A 22,470-nucleotide genomic window follows, 5' to 3' on the forward strand; every position below is an offset into this window, starting at 1 on the left:
AACGTATAACATATAACGTATAACGTATAACGTATAACGAATAACGTATAACGTATAACGTATAACGTATAACGTATAACGTGTAACGTATAACGTATAACGTATAACGTATAACGTATAACGTATAACGTATAACGTATAACGTATAACGTATAACGTATAACGTATAACGTATAACGTATAACGTATAACGTATAACGTATAACGTATAACGTCTAACGTGTGACGTATAACGTGTGACGTATAACGTATAACGTGCAACGTATAACGTATAACGTATAACGTATAACGTTTAACGTATAACGTATAACGTATAACGTATAAGGTATAACGTATAACGTGTAACGTATAACGTATAACGTGTGACGTATAACGTGAAACGTATAACGTAAGACGTATAACGTGTATCGTATAAGCTATGACGTATAACGTATAACGTATAACGTATAACGTATAACGTATAACGTATAACGTATATCGTATAACGTATAACGTGTGACGTATAACGTATAACGTGTAACGTATAACGTATTACGTATAACGTATAACGTATAACGCATAACGTATAACGTATAACGTATAACGTATAACGTATAACGTATAACGTATAACGTATAACGTATAACGTATAACGTATAACGTCTAACGTGTGACGTATAACGTGTGACGTATAACGTATAACGTGCAACGTATAACGTATAACGTATAACGTATAACGTTTAACGTATAACGTATAACGTATAACGTATAAGGTATAACGTATAACGTGTAACGTATAACGTATAACGTGTGACGTATAACGTGTAACGTATAACGTATGACGTATAACGTGTATCGTATAAGCTATGACGTATAACGTATAACGTATAACGTATAACGTATAACGTATAACGTGTAACGTATAACGTATAACGTGTAACGTATAACGTATAACGTATAACGTATAACGTATAACGTATAACGTATAACGTATAACGTATAACGTATAACGTATAACGTATAACGTATAACGTATAACGTATAACGTATAACGTATAACGTATAACGTATAACGTATAACGTATAACGTATAACGTATAACGTATAACGTATAACGTATAACGTATAACGTATAACGTATAACGTATAACGTATAACGTGTAACGTATAACGTATAACGTGTGACGTATAACGTGTGACGTATAACGTATAACGTGTAACGTATAACGTATAACGTGTGACGTATAACGTATAACGTGTAACGTATAACGTATAACGTATAACGTATAACGTATAACGTATAACGTATAACGTATAACGTATATCGTATAACGTATAACGTGTGACGTATAACGCATAACGTGTATCGTATAAGCTATGACGTATAACGTATAACGTATAACGTATAACGTATAACGTATAACGTATAACGTATAACGAATAACGTATAACGTTTAACGTATAACGCATAACGTATAACGTACAACGTGTAACGAAGAACGTATAACGAATAACGTAAAACGAATAACGTACTACATATTACGTATAACGTATAACATATAACGTATAACGTATAACGTATAACGTATAACGTATAACGTATAACGTGTAACGTATAACGTATAACGTATAACGTATAACGTATAACGTATAACGTATAACGTATAACGTATAACGTATAACGTATAACGTCTAACGTATAACGTATAACGTGTGACGTATAACGTATAACGTGTAACGTATAACGTATAACGTGTGACGTATAACGTATAACGTATAACGTATAACGTATAACGTATAACGTATAACGTATAACGTATAACGTATAACGTATAACGTATAACGTATAACGTATAACGTATAACGTATAACGTATAACGTATAACGTATAACGTATAACGTATAACGTATAACGTATAACGTATAACGTATAACGTATAACGTATAACGTATAACGTATAACGTATAACGTATAACGTATAACGTATAACGTATAACGTATAACGTATAACGTATAACGTATAACGTGTAACGTATAACGTATAACGTGTGACGTATAACGTGTGACGTATAACGTATAACGTGTAACGTATAACGTATAACGTGTGACGTATAACGTATAACGTATAACGTATAACGTATAACGTATAACGTATAACGTATAACGTATAACGTATAACGTATAACGTATAACGTATAACGTATAACGTATAACGTATAACGTATAACGTATAACGTATAACGTATAACGTATAACGTATAACGTATAACGTATAACGTATAACGTATAACGTATAACGTATAACGTATAACGTATAACGTATAACGTATAACGTGTAACGTATAACGTATAACGTGTGACGTATAACGTGTGACGTATAACGTATAACGTGTAACGTATAACGTATAACGTGTGACGTATAACGTATAACGTGTAACGTATAACGTATAACGTGTGACGTATAACGTGTAACGTATAACGTATGACGTATAACGTGTATCGTATAAGCTATGACGTATAACGTATAACGTATAACGTATAACGTATAACGTATAACGTATAACGTATAACGAATAACGTATAACGTTTAACGTATAACGCATAACGTATAACGTACAACGTGTAACGAAGAACGTATAACGAATAACGTAAAACGAATAACGTACTACATATTACGTATAACGTATAACATATAACGTATAACGTATAACGTATAACGTATAACGTATAACGTATAACGTGTAACGTATAACGTATAACGTATAACGTATAACGTATAACGTATAACGTATAACGTATAACGTATAACGTGTGACGTATAACGTATAACGTGTAACGTATAACGTATAACGTGTGACGTATAACGTATAACGTGTAACGTATAACGTATAACGTATAACGTATAACGTATAACGTATAACGTATAACGTATAACGTATATCGTATAACGTATAACGTGTGACGTATAACGTATAACGTGTAACGTATAACGTATAACGTATAACGTATAACGTATCACGTATAACGTATAACGTGTAACGTATAACGTGTGACGTATTACGTATAACGTGTAACGTATAACGTATAACGTATAACGTATAACGTATAACGTATATCGTATAACGTATAACGTATAACGTATCACGTATAACGTATCACGTATAACGTATAACGTATAACGTATAACGAATAATGTAAATCGTATAACGTATTACATATTACGTATAACGTATAACATATAACGTATAACGTATAACGTATAACGAATAACGTATAACGTATAACGTATAACGTATAACGTATAACGTGTAACGTATAACGTATAACGTATAACGTATAACGTATAACGTATAACGTATAACGTATAACGTATAACGTATAACGTATAACGTATAACGTATAACGTATAACGTATAACGTATAACGTCTAACGTGTGACGTATAACGTGTGACGTATAACGTATAACGTGCAACGTATAACGTATAACGTATAACGTATAACGTTTAACGTATAACGTATAACGTATAACGTATAAGGTATAACGTATAACGTGTAACGTATAACGTATAACGTGTGACGTATAACGTGTAACGTATAACGTATGACGTATAACGTGTATCGTATAAGCTATGACGTATAACGTATAACGTATAACGTATAACGTATAACGTATAACGTATAACGTATATCGTATAACGTATAACGTGTGACGTATAACGTATAACGTGTAACGTATAACGTATAACGTATAACGTATAACGTGTAACGCATAACGTATAACGTATAACGTATAACGTATAACGTATAACGTATAACGTATAACGTATAACGTATAACGTATAACGTATAACGTCTAACGTGTGACGTATAACGTGTGACGTATAACGTATAACGTGCAACGTATAACGTATAACGTATAACGTATAACGTTTAACGTATAACGTATAACGTATAACGTATAAGGTATAACGTATAACGTGTAACGTATAACGTATAACGTGTGACGTATAACGTGTAACGTATAACGTATGACGTATAACGTGTATCGTATAAGCTATGACGTATAACGTATAACGTATAACGTATAACGTATAACGTATAACGTATAACGTATATCGTATAACGTATAACGTGTGACGTATAACGTGTAACGTATAACGTATGACGTATAACGTGTATCGTATAAGCTATGACGTATAACGTATAACGTATAACGTATAACGTATAACGTATAACGTATAACGTATATCGTATAACGTATAACGTGTGACGTATAACGTATAACGTGTAACGTATAACGTATAACGTATAACGTATAACGTATAACGTATAACGTATAACGTATAACGTATAAGGTATAACGTATGACGTATAACGTGTATCGTATAAGCTATGTCGTATAACGTATAACGTATAACGTATAACGTATAACGTATAACGTATAACGTATAACGTGTGACGTATAACGTATAACGTGTAACGTATAACGTATAACGTGTGACGTATAACGTATAACGTGTAACGTATAACGTATAACGTATAACGTATAACGTATAACGTATAACGTATAACGTATAACGTATATCGTATAACGTATAACGTGTGACGTATAACGTATAACGTGTAACGTATAACGTATAACGTATAACGTATAACGTATCACGTATTACATATTACGTATAACGTATAACATATAACGTATAACGTATAACGTATAACGTATAACGTATAACGTATAACGTATAACGTATAACGTATAACGTGTAACGTATAACGTACAACGTATAACGTATAACTTATAACGTATAACGTATAACGTATAACGTATAACGTATAACGTATAACGTATAACGTATAACGTATAACGGATAACGTATAACGTGTAACGTATAACGTGTGACGTATTACGTATAACGTGTAACGTATAACGTATAACGTATAACGTATAACGTATAACGTATATCGTATAACGTATAACGTATAACGTATCACGTATAACGTATCACGTATAACGTATAACGTATAACGTATAACGAATAATGTAAATCGTATAACGTATTACATATTACGTATAACGTATAACATATAACGTATAACGTATAACGTATAACGAATAACGTATAACGTATAACGTATAACGTATAACGTATAACGTGTAACGTATAACGTATAACGTATAACGTATAACGTATAACGTATAACGTATAACGTATAACGTATAACGTATAACGTATAACGTATAACGTATAACGTATAACGTATAACGTATAACGTATAACGTATAACGTCTAACGTGTGACGTATAACGTGTGACGTATAACGTATAACGTGCAACGTATAACGCATAACGTATAACGTATAACGTTTAACGTATAACGTATAACGTATAACGTATAAGGTATAACGTATAACGTGTTACGTATAACGTATAACGTGTGACGTATAACGTGAAACGTATAACGAAAGACGTATAACGTGTATCGTATAAGCTATGACGTATAACGTATAACGTATAACGTATAACGTATAACGTATAACGTATAACGTATATCGTATAACGTATAACGTGTGACGTATAACGTATAACGTGTAACGTATAACGTATTACGTATAACGTATAACGTATAACGCATAACGTATAACGTATAACGTATAACGTATAACGTATAACGTATAACGTATCACGTATAACGTATCACGTATAACGTATAACGTATAACGTATAACGAATAATGTAAATCGTATAACGTATTACATATTACGTATAACGTATAACGTGTGACGTATAACGTATAACGTATAACGTATAACGTATAACGTATAACGTATAACGTATCACGTATTACATATTACGTATAACGTATAACATATAACGTATAACGTATAACGTATAACGTATAACGTATAACGTATAACGTATAACGTATAACGTATAACGTCTAACGTATAACGTATAACGTGTGACGTATAACGTATAACGTGTAACGTATAACGTATAACGTGTGACGTATAACGTATAACGTGTAACGTATAACGTATAACGTATAACGTATAACGTATAACGTATAACGTATAACGTATAACGTATATCGTATAACGTATAACGTGTGACGTATAACGTATAACGTGTAACGTATAACGTATAACGTATAACGTATAACGTATCACGTATTACATATTACGTATAACGTATAACATATAACGTATAACGTATAACGTATAACGTATAACGTATAACGTATAACGTATAACGTATAACGTATAACGTGTAACGTATAACGTATAACGTATAACGTATAACTTATAACGTATAACGTATAACGTATAACGTATAACGTATAACGTATAACGTATAACGTATAACGTATATAGTATAACGTATAACGTATAACGTATAACGTATAACGTATAACGTATAACGTATAACGTATAACGTATAACGTATAACGTCTAACGTGTGACGTATAACGTGTGACGTATAACGTATAACGTGCAACGTATAACGTATAACGTATAACGTATAACGTATAACGTATAACGTATAACGTATAACGTATAACGTATAACGTATAACGTCTAACGTATAACGTATAACGTGTGACGTATAACGTATAACGTATAACGTGTAAGGTATAACGTGTGACGTATTACGTATAACGTGTAACGTATAACGTATAACGTATAACGTATAACGTATAACGTATATCGTATAACGTATAACGTATAACGTATCACGTATAACGTATCACGTATAACGTATAACGTATAACGTATAACGAATAATGTAAATCGTATAACGTATTACATATTACGTATAACGTATAACATATAACGTATAACGTATAACGTATAACGAATAACGTATAACGTATAACGTATAACGTATAACGTATAACGTGTAACGTATAACGTATAACGTATAACGTATAACGTATAACGTATAACGTATAACGTATAACGTATAACGTATAACGTATAACGTATAACGTATAACGTATAACGTATAACGTATAACGTATAACGTCTAACGTGTGACGTATAACGTGTGACGTATAACGTATAACGTGCAACGTATAACGTATAACGTATAACGTATAACGTTTAACGTATAACGTATAACGTATAACGTATAAGGTATAACGTATAACGTGTAACGTATAACGTATAACGTGTGACGTATAACGTGAAACGTATAACGTAAGACGTATAACGTGTATCGTATAAGCTATGACGTATAACGTATAACCTATAACGTATAACGTATAACGTATAACGTATAACGTATATCGTATAACGTATAACGTGTGACGTATAACGTATAACGTGTAACGTATAACGTATTACGTATAACGTATAACGTATAACGCATAACGTATAACGTATAACGTATAACGTATAACGTATAACGTATAACGTATAACGTATAACGTATGACGTATAACGTATAACGTCTAACGTGTGACGTATAACGTGTGACGTATAACGTATAACGTGCAACGTATAACGTATAACGTATAACGTATAACGTTTAACGTATAACGTATAACGTATAACGTATAAGGTATAACGTATAACGTGTAACGTATAACGTATAACGTGTGACGTATAACGTGTAACGTATAACGTATGACGTATAACGTGTATCGTATAAGCTATGACGTATAACGTATAACGTATAACGTATAACGTATAACGTATAACGTGTAACGTATAACGTATAACGTGTAACGTATAACGTATAACGTATAACGTATAACGTATAACGTATAACGTATAACGTATAACGTATAACGTATAACGTATAACGTATAACGTATAACGTATAACGTATAACGTATAACGTATAACGTATAACGTATAACGTATAACGTATAACGTATAACGTATAACGTATAACGTATAACGTATAACGTATAACGTATAACGTATAACGTATAACGTATAACGTATAACGTGTAACGTATAACGTATAACGTGTGACGTATAACGTGTGACGTATAACGTATAACGTGTAACGTATAACGTATAACGTATAACGTATTACGTATAACGTATAACGTATAACGTATTACGTACAACGTATAACGTGTAACGTATAACGTGTGACGTATAACGTATAACGTGTAACGTATAACGTATAACGTATAACGTATAACGTATAACGTATAACGTATAACGTATAACGTATAACGTATAACGTATAACGTATAACGTATAACGTATAACGTATAACGTATAACGTATAACGTATAACGTATAACGTATAACGTATAACGTATAACGTCTAACGTATAACGTATAACGTGTGACGTATAACGTATAACGTATAACGTGTAACGTATAACGTGTGACGTATTACGTATAACGTGTAACGTATAACGTATAACGTATAACGTATAACGTATAACGTATATCGTATAACGTATAACGTATAACGTATCACGTATAACGTATCACGTATAACGTATAACGTATAACGTATAACGAATAATGTAAATCGTATAACGTATTACATATTACGTATAACGTATAACATATAACGTATAACGTATAACGTATAACGAATAACGTATAACGTATAACGTATAACGTATAACGTATAACGTGTAACGTATAACGTATAACGTATAACGTATAACGTATAACGTATAACGTATAACGTATAACGTATAACGTATAACGTATAACGTATAACGTATAACGTATAACGTATAACGTATAACGTATAACGTCTAACGTGTGACGTATAACGTGTGACGTATAACGTATAACGTGCAACGTATAACGTATAACGTATAACGTATAACGTTTAACGTATAACGTATAACGTATAACGTATAAGGTATAACGTATAACGTGTAACGTATAACGTATAACGTGTGACGTATAACGTGAAACGTATAACGTAAGACGTATAACGTGTATCGTATAAGCTATGACGTATAACGTATAACGTATAACGTATAACGTATAACGTATAACGTATAACGTATAACGTATAACGTATATCGTATAACGTATAACGTGTGACGTATAACGTATAACGTGTAACGTATAACGTATAACGTATAACGTATAACGTGTAACGCATAACGTATAACGTATAACGTATAACGTATAACGTATAACGTATAACGTATAACGTATAACGTATAACGTATAACGTCTAACGTGTGACGTATAACGTGTGACGTATAACGTATAACGTGCAACGTATAACGTTTAACGTATAACGTATAACGTATAACGTATAAGGTATAACGTATAACGTGTAACGTATAACGTATAACGTGTGACGTATAACGTGTAACGTATAACGTATGACGTATAACGTGTATCGTATAAGCTATGACGTATAACGTATAACGTATAACGTATAACGTATAACGTATAACGTATAACGTATAACGTATAACGTGTAACGTATAACGTATAACGTGTAACGTATAACGTATAACGTATAACGTATAACGTATAACGTATAACGTATAACGTATAACGTATAACGTATAACGTATAACGTATAACGTATAACGTATAACGTATAACGTATAACGTATAACGTATAACGTATAACGTATAACGTATAACGTATAACGTATAACGTATAACGTATAACGTATAACGTATAACGTATAACGTATAACGTATAACGTATAACGTATAACGTGTAACGTATAACGTATAACGTGTGACGTATAACGTGTGACGTATAACGTATAACGTGTAACGTATAACGTATAACGTATTACGTATAACGTATAACGTATAACGTATTACGTACAACGTATAACGTGTAACGTATAACGTGTGACGTATAACGTATAACGTGTAACGTATAACGTATAACGTATAACGTATAACGTATAACGTATAACGTTCAACGTATAACTTATAACGTATAACGTATAACGTTTAACGTATAACGCATAACGTATAACGTACAACGTGTAACGAAGAACGTATAACGAATAACGTAAAACGAATAACGTACTACATATTACGTATAACGTATAACATATAACGTATAACGTATAACGTATAACGTATAACGTATAACGTATAACGTGTAACGTATAACGTATAACGTATAACGTATAACGTATAACGTATAACGTATAACGTATAACGTATAACGTATAACGTATAACGTCTAACGTATAACGTATAACGTGTGACGTATAACGTATAACGTGTAACGTATAACGTATAACGTGTGACGTATAACGTATAACGTGTAACGTATAACGTATAACGTATAACGTATAACGTATAACGTATAACGTATAACGTATAACGTATATCGTATAACGTATAACGTGTGACGTATAACGTATAACGTGTAACGTATAACGTATAACGTATAACGTATAACGTATCACGTATAACGTATAACGTGTAACGTATAACGTGTGACGTATTACGTATAACGTGTAACGTATAACGTATAACGTATAACGTATAACGTATAACGTATATCGTATAACGTATAACGTATAACGTATCACGTATAACGTATCACGTATAACGTATAACGTATAACGTATAACGAATAATGTAAATCGTATAACGTATTACATATTACGTATAACGTATAACATATAACGTATAACGTATAACGTATAACGAATAGCGTATAACGTATAACGTATAACGTATAACGTATAACGTGTAACGTATAACGTATAACGTATAACGTATAACGTATAACGTATAACGTATAACGTATAACGTATAACGTATAACGTATAACGTATAACGTATAACGTATAACGTATAACGTATAACGTCTAACGTGTGACGTATAACGTGTGACGTATAACGTATAACGTGCAACGTATAACGTATAACGTATAACGTATAACGTTTAACGTATAACGTATAACGTATAACGTATAAGGTATAACGTATAACGTGTAACGTATAACGTATAACGTGTGACGTATAACGTGTAACGTATAACGTATGACGTATAACGTGTATCGTATAAGCTATGACGTATAACGTATAACGTATAACGTATAACGTATAACGTATAACGTATAACGTATATCGTATAACGTATAACGTGTGACGTATAACGTATAACGTGTAACGTATAACGTATAACGTATAACGTATAACGTGTAACGCATAACGTATAACGTATAACGTATAACGTATAACGTATAACGTATAACGTATAACGTATAACGTATAACGTATAACGTCTAACGTGTGACGTATAACGTGTGACGTATAACGTATAACGTGCAACGTATAACGTATAACGTATAACGTATAACGTTTAACGTATAACGTATAACGTATAACGTATAAGGTATAACGTATAACGTGTAACGTATAACGTATAACGTGTGACGTATAACGTGTAACGTATAACGTATGACGTATAACGTGTATCGTATAAGCTATGACGTATAACGTATAACGTATAACGTATAACGTATAACGTATAACGTATAACGTATATCGTATAACGTATAACGTGTGACGTATAACGTGTAACGTATAACGTATGACGTATAACGTGTATCGTATAAGCTATGACGTATAACGTATAACGTATAACGTATAACGTATAACGTATAACGTATATCGTATAACGTATAACGTGTGACGTATAACGTATAACGTGTAACGTATAACGTATAACGTATAACGTATAACGTATAACGTATAACGTATAACGTATAACGTATAAGGTATAACGTATGACGTATAACGTGTATCGTATAAGCTATGACGTATAACGTATAACGTATAACGTATAACGTATAACGTATAACGTATAACGTATAACGTATAACGTATAACGTATAACGTATAACGTGTAACGTATAACGTATAACGTATAACGTATAACGTATAACGTATAACGTATAACGTATAACGTATAACGTATAACGTCTAACGTATAACGTATAACGTGTGACGTATAACGTATAACGTGTAACGTATAACGTATAACGTGTGACGTATAACGTATAACGTGTAACGTATAACGTATAACGTATAACGTATAACGTATAACGTATAACGTATAACGTATAACGTATATCGTATAACGTATAACGTGTGACGTATAACGTATAACGTGTAACGTATAACGTATAACGTATAACGTATAACGTATCACGTATTACATATTACGTATAACGTATAACATATAACGTATAACGTATAACGTATAACGTATAACGTATAACGTATAACGTATAACGTATAACGTATAACGTGTAACGTATAACGTATAACGTATAACGTATAACTTATAACGTATAACGTATAACGTATAACGTATAACGTATAACGTATAACGTATAACGTATAACGTATATAGTATAACGTATAACGTATAACGTATAACGTATAACGTATAACGTATAACGTATAACGTATAACGTATAACGTATAACGTCTAACGTGTGACGTATAACGTGTGACGTATAACGTATAACGTGCAACGTATAACGTATAACGTATAACGTATAACGTATAACGTATAACGTATAACGTATAACGTATAACGTATAACGTATAACGTCTAACGTATAACGTATAACGTGTGACGTATAACGTATAACGTATAACGTGTAACGTATAACGTGTGACGTATTACGTATAACGTGTAACGTATAACGTATAACGTATAACGTATAACGTATATCGTATAACGTATAACGTATAACGTATCACGTATAACGTATCACGTATAACGTATAACGTATAACGTATAACGAATAATGTAAATCGTATAACGTATTACATATTACGTATAACGTATAACGTATAACGTATAACGTATAACGTATAACGTATAACGTCTAACGTATAACGTATAACGTATAACGTATAACGTATAACGTATAACGTATAACGTATAACGTCTAACGTGTGACGTATAACGTGTGACGTATAACGTATAACGTGCAACGTATAACGTATAACGTATAACGTATAACGTTTAACGTATAACGTATAACGTATAACGTATAACGTATAAGGTATAACGTATAACGTGTAACGTATAACGTATAACGTGTGACGTATAACGTGAAACGTATAACGTAAGACGTATAACGTGTATCGTATAAGCTATGACGTATAACGTATAACGTATAACGTATAACGTATAACGTATAACGTATAACGTATAACGTATATCGTATAACGTATAACGTGTGACGTATAACGTATAACGTGTAACGTATAACGTATTACGTATAACGTATAACGTATAACGCATAACGTATAACGTATAACGTATAACGTATAACGTATAACGTATAACGTATCACGTATAACGTATCACGTATAACGTATAACGTATAACGTATAACGAATAACGTATAACGTTTAACGTATAACGCATAACGTATAACGTACAACGTGTAACGAAGAACGTATAACGAATAACGTAAAACGAATAACGTACTACATATTACGTATAACGTATAACATATAACGTATAACGTATAACGTATAACGTATAACGTATAACGTATAACGTGTAACGTATAACGTATAACGTATAACGTATAACGTATAACGTATAACGTATAACGTATAACGTATAACGTATAACGTATAACGTCTAACGTATAACGTATAACGTGTAACGTATAACGTATAACGTATAACGTATAACGTATAACGTATCACGTATTACATATTACGTATAACGTATAACATATAACGTATAACGTATAACGTATAACGTATAACGTATAACGTATAACGTATAACGTATAACGTATAACGTCTAACGTATAACGTATAACGTGTGACGTATAACGTATAACGTGTAACGTATAACGTATAACGTGTGACGTATAACGTATAACGTGTAACGTATAACGTATAACGTATAACGTATAACGTATAACGTATAACGTATAACGTATAACGTATATCGTATAACGTATAACGTGTGACGTATAACGTATAACGTGTAACGTATAACGTATAACGTATAACGTATAACGTATCACGTATTACATATTACGTATAACGTATAACATATAACGTATAACGTATAACGTATAACGTATAACGTATAACGTATAACGTATAACGTATAACGTATAACGTGTAACGTATAACGTATAACGTATAACGTATAACTTATAACGTATAACGTATAACGTATAACGTATAACGTATAACGTATAACGTATAACGTATAACGTATATAGTATAACGTATAACGTATAACGTATAACGTATAACGTATAACGTATAACGTATAACGTATAACGTATAACGTATAACGTCTAACGTGTGACGTATAACGTGTGACGTATAACGTATAACGTGCAACGTATAACGTATAACGTATAACGTATAACGTATAACGTATAACGTATAACGTATAACGTATAACGTATAACGTATAACGTCTAACGTATAACGTATAACGTGTGACGTATAACGTATAACGTATAACGTGTAACGTATAACGTGTGACGTATTACGTATAACGTGTAACGTATAACGTATAACGTATAACGTATAACGTATAACGTATATCGTATAACGTATAACGTATAACGTATCACGTATAACGTATCACGTATAACGTATAACGTATAACGTATAACGAATAATGTAAATCGTATAACGTATTACATATTACGTATAACGTATAACATATAACGTATAACGTATAACGTATAACGAATAACGTATAACGTATAACGTATAACGTATAACGTATAACGTGTAACGTATAACGTATAACGTATAACGTATAACGTATAACGTATAACGTATAACGTATAACGTATAACGTATAACGTATAACGTATAACGTATAACGTATAACGTATAACGTATAACGTATAACGTCTAACGTGTGACGTATAACGTGTGACGTATAACGTATAACGTGCAACGTATAACGTATAACGTATAACGTATAACGTTTAACGTATAACGTATAACGTATAACGTATAAGGTATAACGTATAACGTGTAACGTATAACGTATAACGTGTGACGTATAACGTGAAACGTATAACGTAAGACGTATAACGTGTATCGTATAAGCTATGACGTATAACGTATAACGTATAACGTATAACGTATAACGTATAACGTATAACGTATATCGTATAACGTATAACGTGTGACGTATAACGTATAACGTGTAACGTATAACGTATTACGTATAACGTATAACGTATAACGCATAACGTATAACGTATAACGTATAACGTATAACGTATAACGTATAACGTATAACGTATAACGTATAACGTATAACGTATAACGTCTAACGTGTGACGTATAACGTGTGACGTATAACGTATAACGTGCAACGTATAACGTATAACGTATAACGTATAACGTTTAACGTATAACGTATAACGTATAACGTATAAGGTATAACGTATAACGTGTAACGTATAACGTATAACGTGTGACGTATAACGTGTAACGTATAACGTATGACGTATAACGTGTATCGTATAAGCTATGACGTATAACGTATAACGTATAACGTATAACGTATAACGTATAACGTGTAACGTATAACGTATAACGTGTAACGTATAACGTATAACGTATAACGTATAACGTATAACGTATAACGTATAACGTATAACGTATAACGTATAACGTATAACGTATAACGTATAACGTATAACGTATAACGTATAACGTATAACGTATAACGTATAACGTATAACGTATAACGTATAACGTATAACGTATAACGTATAACGTATAACGTATAACGTATAACGTATAACGTATAACGTATAACGTATAACGTGTAACGTATAACGTATAACGTGTGACGTATAACGTGTGACGTATAACGTATAACGTGTAACGTATAACGTATAACGTATTACGTATAACGTATAACGTATAACGTATTACGTACAACGTATAACGTGTAACGTATAACGTGTGACGTATAACGTATAACGTGTAACGTATAACGTATAACGTATAACGTATAACGTATAACGTATAACGTATAACGTATAACGTATAACGTATAACGTATAACGTATAACGTATAACGTATAACGTATAACGTATAACGTATAACGTATAACGTATAACGTATAACGTATAACGTATAACGTATAACGTCTAACGTATAACGTATAACGTATAACGTGTGACGTATAACGTATAACGTATAACGTGTAACGTATAACGTGTGACGTATTACGTATAACGTGTAACGTATAACGTATAACGTATAACGTATAACGTATAACGTATATCGTATAACGTATAACGTATAACGTATCACGTATAACGTATCACGTATAACGTATAACGTATAACGTATAACGAATAATGTAAATCGTATAACGTATTACATATTACGTATAACGTATAACATATAACGTATAACGTATAACGTATAACGAATAACGTATAACGTATAACGTATAACGTATAACGTATAACGTGTAACGTATAACGTATAACGTATAACGTATAACGTATAACGTATAACGTATAACGTATAACGTATAACGTATAACGTATAACGTATAACGTATAACGTATAACGTATAACGTATAACGTCTAACGTGTGACGTATAACGTGTGACGTATAACGTATAACGTGCAACGTATAACGTATAACGTATAACGTATAACGTTTAACGTATAACGTATAACGTATAACGTATAAGGTATAACGTATAACGTGTAACGTATAACGTATAACGTGTGACGTATAACGTGAAACGTATAACGTAAGACGTATAACGTGTATCGTATAAGCTATGACGTATAACGTATAACGTATAACGTATAACGTATAACGTATAACGTATAACGTATATCGTATAACGTATAACGTGTGACGTATAACGTATAACGTGTAACGTATAACGTATTACGTATAACGTATAACGTATAACGCATAACGTATAACGTATAACGTATAACGTATAACGTATAACGTATAACGTATAACGTATAACGTATAACGTATAACGTCTAACGTGTGACGTATAACGTGTGACGTATAACGTATAACGTGCAACGTATAACGTATAACGTATAACGTATAACGTTTAACGTATAACGTATAACGTATAACGTATAAGGTATAACGTATAACGTGTAACGTATAACGTATAACGTGTGACGTATAACGTGTAACGTATAACGTATGACGTATAACGTGTATCGTATAAGCTATGACGTATAACGTATAACGTATAACGTATAACGTATAACGTATAACGTGTAACGTATAACGTATAACGTGTAACGTATAACGTATAACGTATAACGTATAACGTATAACGTATAACGTATAACGTATAACGTATAACGTATAACGTATAACGTATAACGTATAACGTATAACGTATAACGTATAACGTATAACGTATAACGTATAACGTATAACGTATAACGTATAACGTATAACGTATAACGTATAACGTATAACGTATAACGTATAACGTATAACGTATAACGTATAACGTATAACGTATAACGTATAACGTATAACGTATAACGTATAACGTATAACGTATAACGTGTAACGTATAACGTATAACGTGTGACGTATAACGTGTGACGTATAACGTATAACGTGTAACGTATAACGTATAACGTATTACGTATAACGTATAACGTATAACGTATTACGTACAACGTATAACGTGTAACGTATAACGTGTGACGTATAACGTATAACGTGTAACGTATAACGTATAACGTATAACGTATAACGTATAACGTATAACGTATAACGTATAACGTATAACGTATAACTTATAACGTATAACGTATAACGTTTAACGTATAACGCATAACGTATAACGTACAACGTGTAACGAAGAACGTATAACGAATAACGTAAAACGAATAACGTACTACATATTACGTATAACGTATAACATATAACGTATAACGTATAACGTGTAACGTATAACGTATAACGTATAACGTATAACGTATAACGTATAACGTATAACGTGTAACGTATAACGTATAACGTGTGACGTATAACGTATAACGTGTAACGTGTAACGTATAACGTATAACGTATAACGTATAACGTATAACGTATAACGTATAACGAATAACGTATAACGTGTAACGTATAACGAATAACGTATAACGTACAAAGTGTAACAAAGAACGTATAACGAATAACGTAAAACGTATAACGTATTACATATTACGTATAACGTATAACATATAACGTATAACGTATAACGTATAACGTATAACGTATAACGTGTGACGTATAACGTATAACGTATAACGTGTAACGTATAACGCACAACGTATAACGTACAACGCATAACGAAGAACGTATAACGAATAACGTAAATCGTATAACGTATTACATATTACGTATAACGTATGACATATAACGTATAACGTATAACGTATAACGTATAACGTGTAACGTATAACGTATAACGTATAACGTATAACGTATAACGTATAACGTATAACGTATAACGTATAACGTATAACGTATAACGTATAACGTATAACGTATAACGTATAACGTATAACGTATAACGTATAACGTATAACGTATAACGTATAACGTATAACGTATAACGTATAACGTATAACGTATAACGTATAACGTATAACGTATAACGTATAACGTATAACGTATAACGTATAACGTATAACGTATAACGTATAACGTATAACGTGTAACGTATAACGTATAACGTGTGACGTATAACGTGTGACGTATAACGTATAACGTGTAACGTATAACGTATAACGTATTACGTATAACGTATAACGTATAACGTATTACGTACAACGTATAACGTGTAACGTATAACGTGTGACGTATAACGTATAACGTGTAACGTATAACGTATAACGTATAACGTATAACGTATAACGTATAACGTATAACGTATAACTTATAACGTATAACGTATAACGTTTAACGTATAACGCATAACGTATAACGTACAACGTGTAACGAAGAACGTATAACGAATAACGTAAAACGAATAACGTACTACATATTACGTATAACGTATAACATATAACGTATAACGTATAACGTGTAACGTATAACGTATAACGTATAACGTATAACGTATAACGTATAACGTATAACGTGTAACGTATAACGTATAACGTGTGACGTATAACGTATAACGTGTAACGTATAACGTATAACGTATAACGTATAACGTATAACGTATAACGTATAACGTATAACGAATAACGTATAACGTGTAACGTATAACGAATAACGTATAACGTACAAAGTGTAACAAAGAACGTATAACGAATAACGTAAAACGTATAACGTATTACATATTACGTATAACGTATAACATATAACGTATAACGTATAACGTATAACGTATAACGTGTGACGTATAACGTATAACGTATAACGTGTAACGTATAACGCACAACGTATAACGTACAACGCATAACGAAGAACGTATAACGAATAACGTAAATCGTATAACGTATTACATATTACGTATAACGTATGACATATAACGTATAACGTATAACGTATAACGTATAACGTATAACGTATAACGTATAACGTATAACGTATAACGTGTAACGTATAACGTATAACGTATAACGTATAACTTATAACGTATAACGTATAACGTATAACGTATAACGTATAACGTATAACGTATAACGTATAACGTATAACGTATAACGTATAACGTATAACGTATAACGTATAACGTATAACGTATAACGTATAACGTATAACGTATAACGTATAACGTATAACGTATAACGTATAACGTATAACGTATAACGTATAACGTATAACGTATAACGTATAACGTATAACGTATAACGTATAACGTATAACGTCTAACGTATAACGTATAACGTGTGACGTATAACGTATAACGTGTAACGTATAACGTATAACGTATAACGTATAACGTATAACGTATAACGTATAACGTATAACGTATAACGTATAACGTATAACGTATAACGTATAACGTATAACGTATAACGTATAACGTCTAACGTATAACGTATAACGTGTGACGTATAACGTATAACGTGTAACGTATAACGTATAACGTATAACGTATAACGTATAACGTATAACGTATAACGTATAACGTATAACGTATAACGTATAACGTATAACGTATAACGTATAACGTATAACGTATAACGTATAACGTGTAACGTATAACGTATAACATGTGACGTATAACGTATAACGTATAACGTGTAACGCATAACGTATTACGTATAACGTATAACGTATAACGAATAACATATAACGTGTAACGTATAACGCACAACGTATAACGTACAACGCAAAACGAAGAACGTATAACGTGTAACGTATAACGTATGACGTATAACGTATAACGTATAACGTATAACATATAACGTATAACGTATAAAGTATAACGTATAACGTATAACGTATAACGTATAACGTATAACGTATAACGTATAACGTATAACGTATAACGTATAACGTGTGACGTATAACGTATAACGTGTGACGTATGACGTATAACGTGTAACGTATAACGTATAACGTATAACGTATAACGTATAACGTATAACGTATAACGTATAACGTATAACGTATAACGTATAACGTATAACGTATGACGTATAACGTGTAACGTGTAACGTATAACGTATAACGTCTAACGTATAACGTATAACGTGTGACGTATATCGTATAACGTGTAACGTATAACGTATAACGTATAACGTATAACGTATAACGTATAACGTATAACGTATAACGTATAACGTATAACGTATAACGTATAACGTATAACGTATAACGTATAACGTATAACGTATAACGTCTAACGTATAACGTATAACGTGTGACGTATAACGTATAACGTGTAACGTATAACGTATCACGTGTGACGTATAACGTATAACGTGTAACGTATAACGTATAACGTATAACGTATAACGTATAACGTATAACGTGTGACGTATAACGTATAACGTGTGACGTATGACGTATAACGTGTAACGTATAACGTATAACGTATAACGTATAACGTATAACGTATAACGTATAACGTATAACGTATAACGTATAACGTATAACGTATAACGTATAACGTATAACGTATAACGTATAACGTATAACGTATAACGTATAACGTATAACGTATAACGTATAACGTATATCGTATAACGTATAACGTGTAACGTATAACGTATAACGTGTGACGTATAACGTATAACGTGTAACGTATAACGTATAACGTATAACGTATAACGTATAACGTATAACGTATAACGTATATCGTATAACGTATAACGTATAACTTATAACGTATAACGTATAACGTATAACGTATAACGTATAACGTATAACGTATATCGTATAACGTATAACGTATAACGTATCACGTATAACGTATCACGTATAACGTATAACGTATAACGTATAACGAATAACGTAAATCGTATAACGTATTACATATTACGTATAACGTATAACATATAACGTATAACGTATAACGTATAACGTATAACGTATAACGTCTAACGTATAACGTATAACGTGTGACGTATAACGTATAACGTGTAACGTATAACGTATAACGTATAAGGTATAACGTATAACGTATAACGTATAACGTATAACGTATAACGTATAACGTATAACGTATAACGTATAACGTATAACGTATAACGTATAACGTATAACGTATAACGTATAACGTCTAACGTATAACGTATAACGTGTGACGTATAACGTATAACGTGTAACGTATAACGTATAACGTATAACGTATAACGTATAACGTATAACGTATAACGTATAACGTATAACGTATAACGTATAACGTATAACGTATAACGTATAACGTATAACGTATAACGTATAACGTATAACGTATAACGTATAACGTGTAACGTATAACGTATAACATGTGACGTATAACGTATAACGTGTAACGTATAACGTATAACGTATAACGTATAACGTATAACGTATAACGTATAACGTATAACGTATAACGTATAACGTATAACGTATAACGTATAACGTATAACGTATAACGTATAACGTATAACGTATAACGTATAACGTATAACGTATAACGTATAACGTATAACGTATAACGTCTAACGTATAACGTATAACGTGTGACGTATAACGTATAACGTGTAACGTATAACGTATAACGTATAACGTATAACGTATAACGTATAACGTATAACGTATAACGTATAACGTATAACGTATAACGTATAACGTATAACGTATAACGTATAACGTATAACGTCTAACGTATAACGTATAACGTGTGACGTATAACGTATAACGTGTAACGTATAACGTATAACGTATAACGTATAACGTATAACGTAAAACGTATAACGTATAACGTATAACGTACAACGTATAACGTATAACGTATAACGTATAACGTATAACGTGTAACGTATAACGTATAACATGTGACGTATAACGTATAACGTATAACGTGTAACGCATAACGTATTACGTAT

Source organism: Ptiloglossa arizonensis, unplaced genomic scaffold (genome assembly GCF_051014685.1).
Source record: "Ptiloglossa arizonensis isolate GNS036 unplaced genomic scaffold, iyPtiAriz1_principal scaffold0021, whole genome shotgun sequence".
Classification (NCBI taxonomy): Eukaryota; Metazoa; Arthropoda; class Insecta; order Hymenoptera; family Colletidae; genus Ptiloglossa; species Ptiloglossa arizonensis.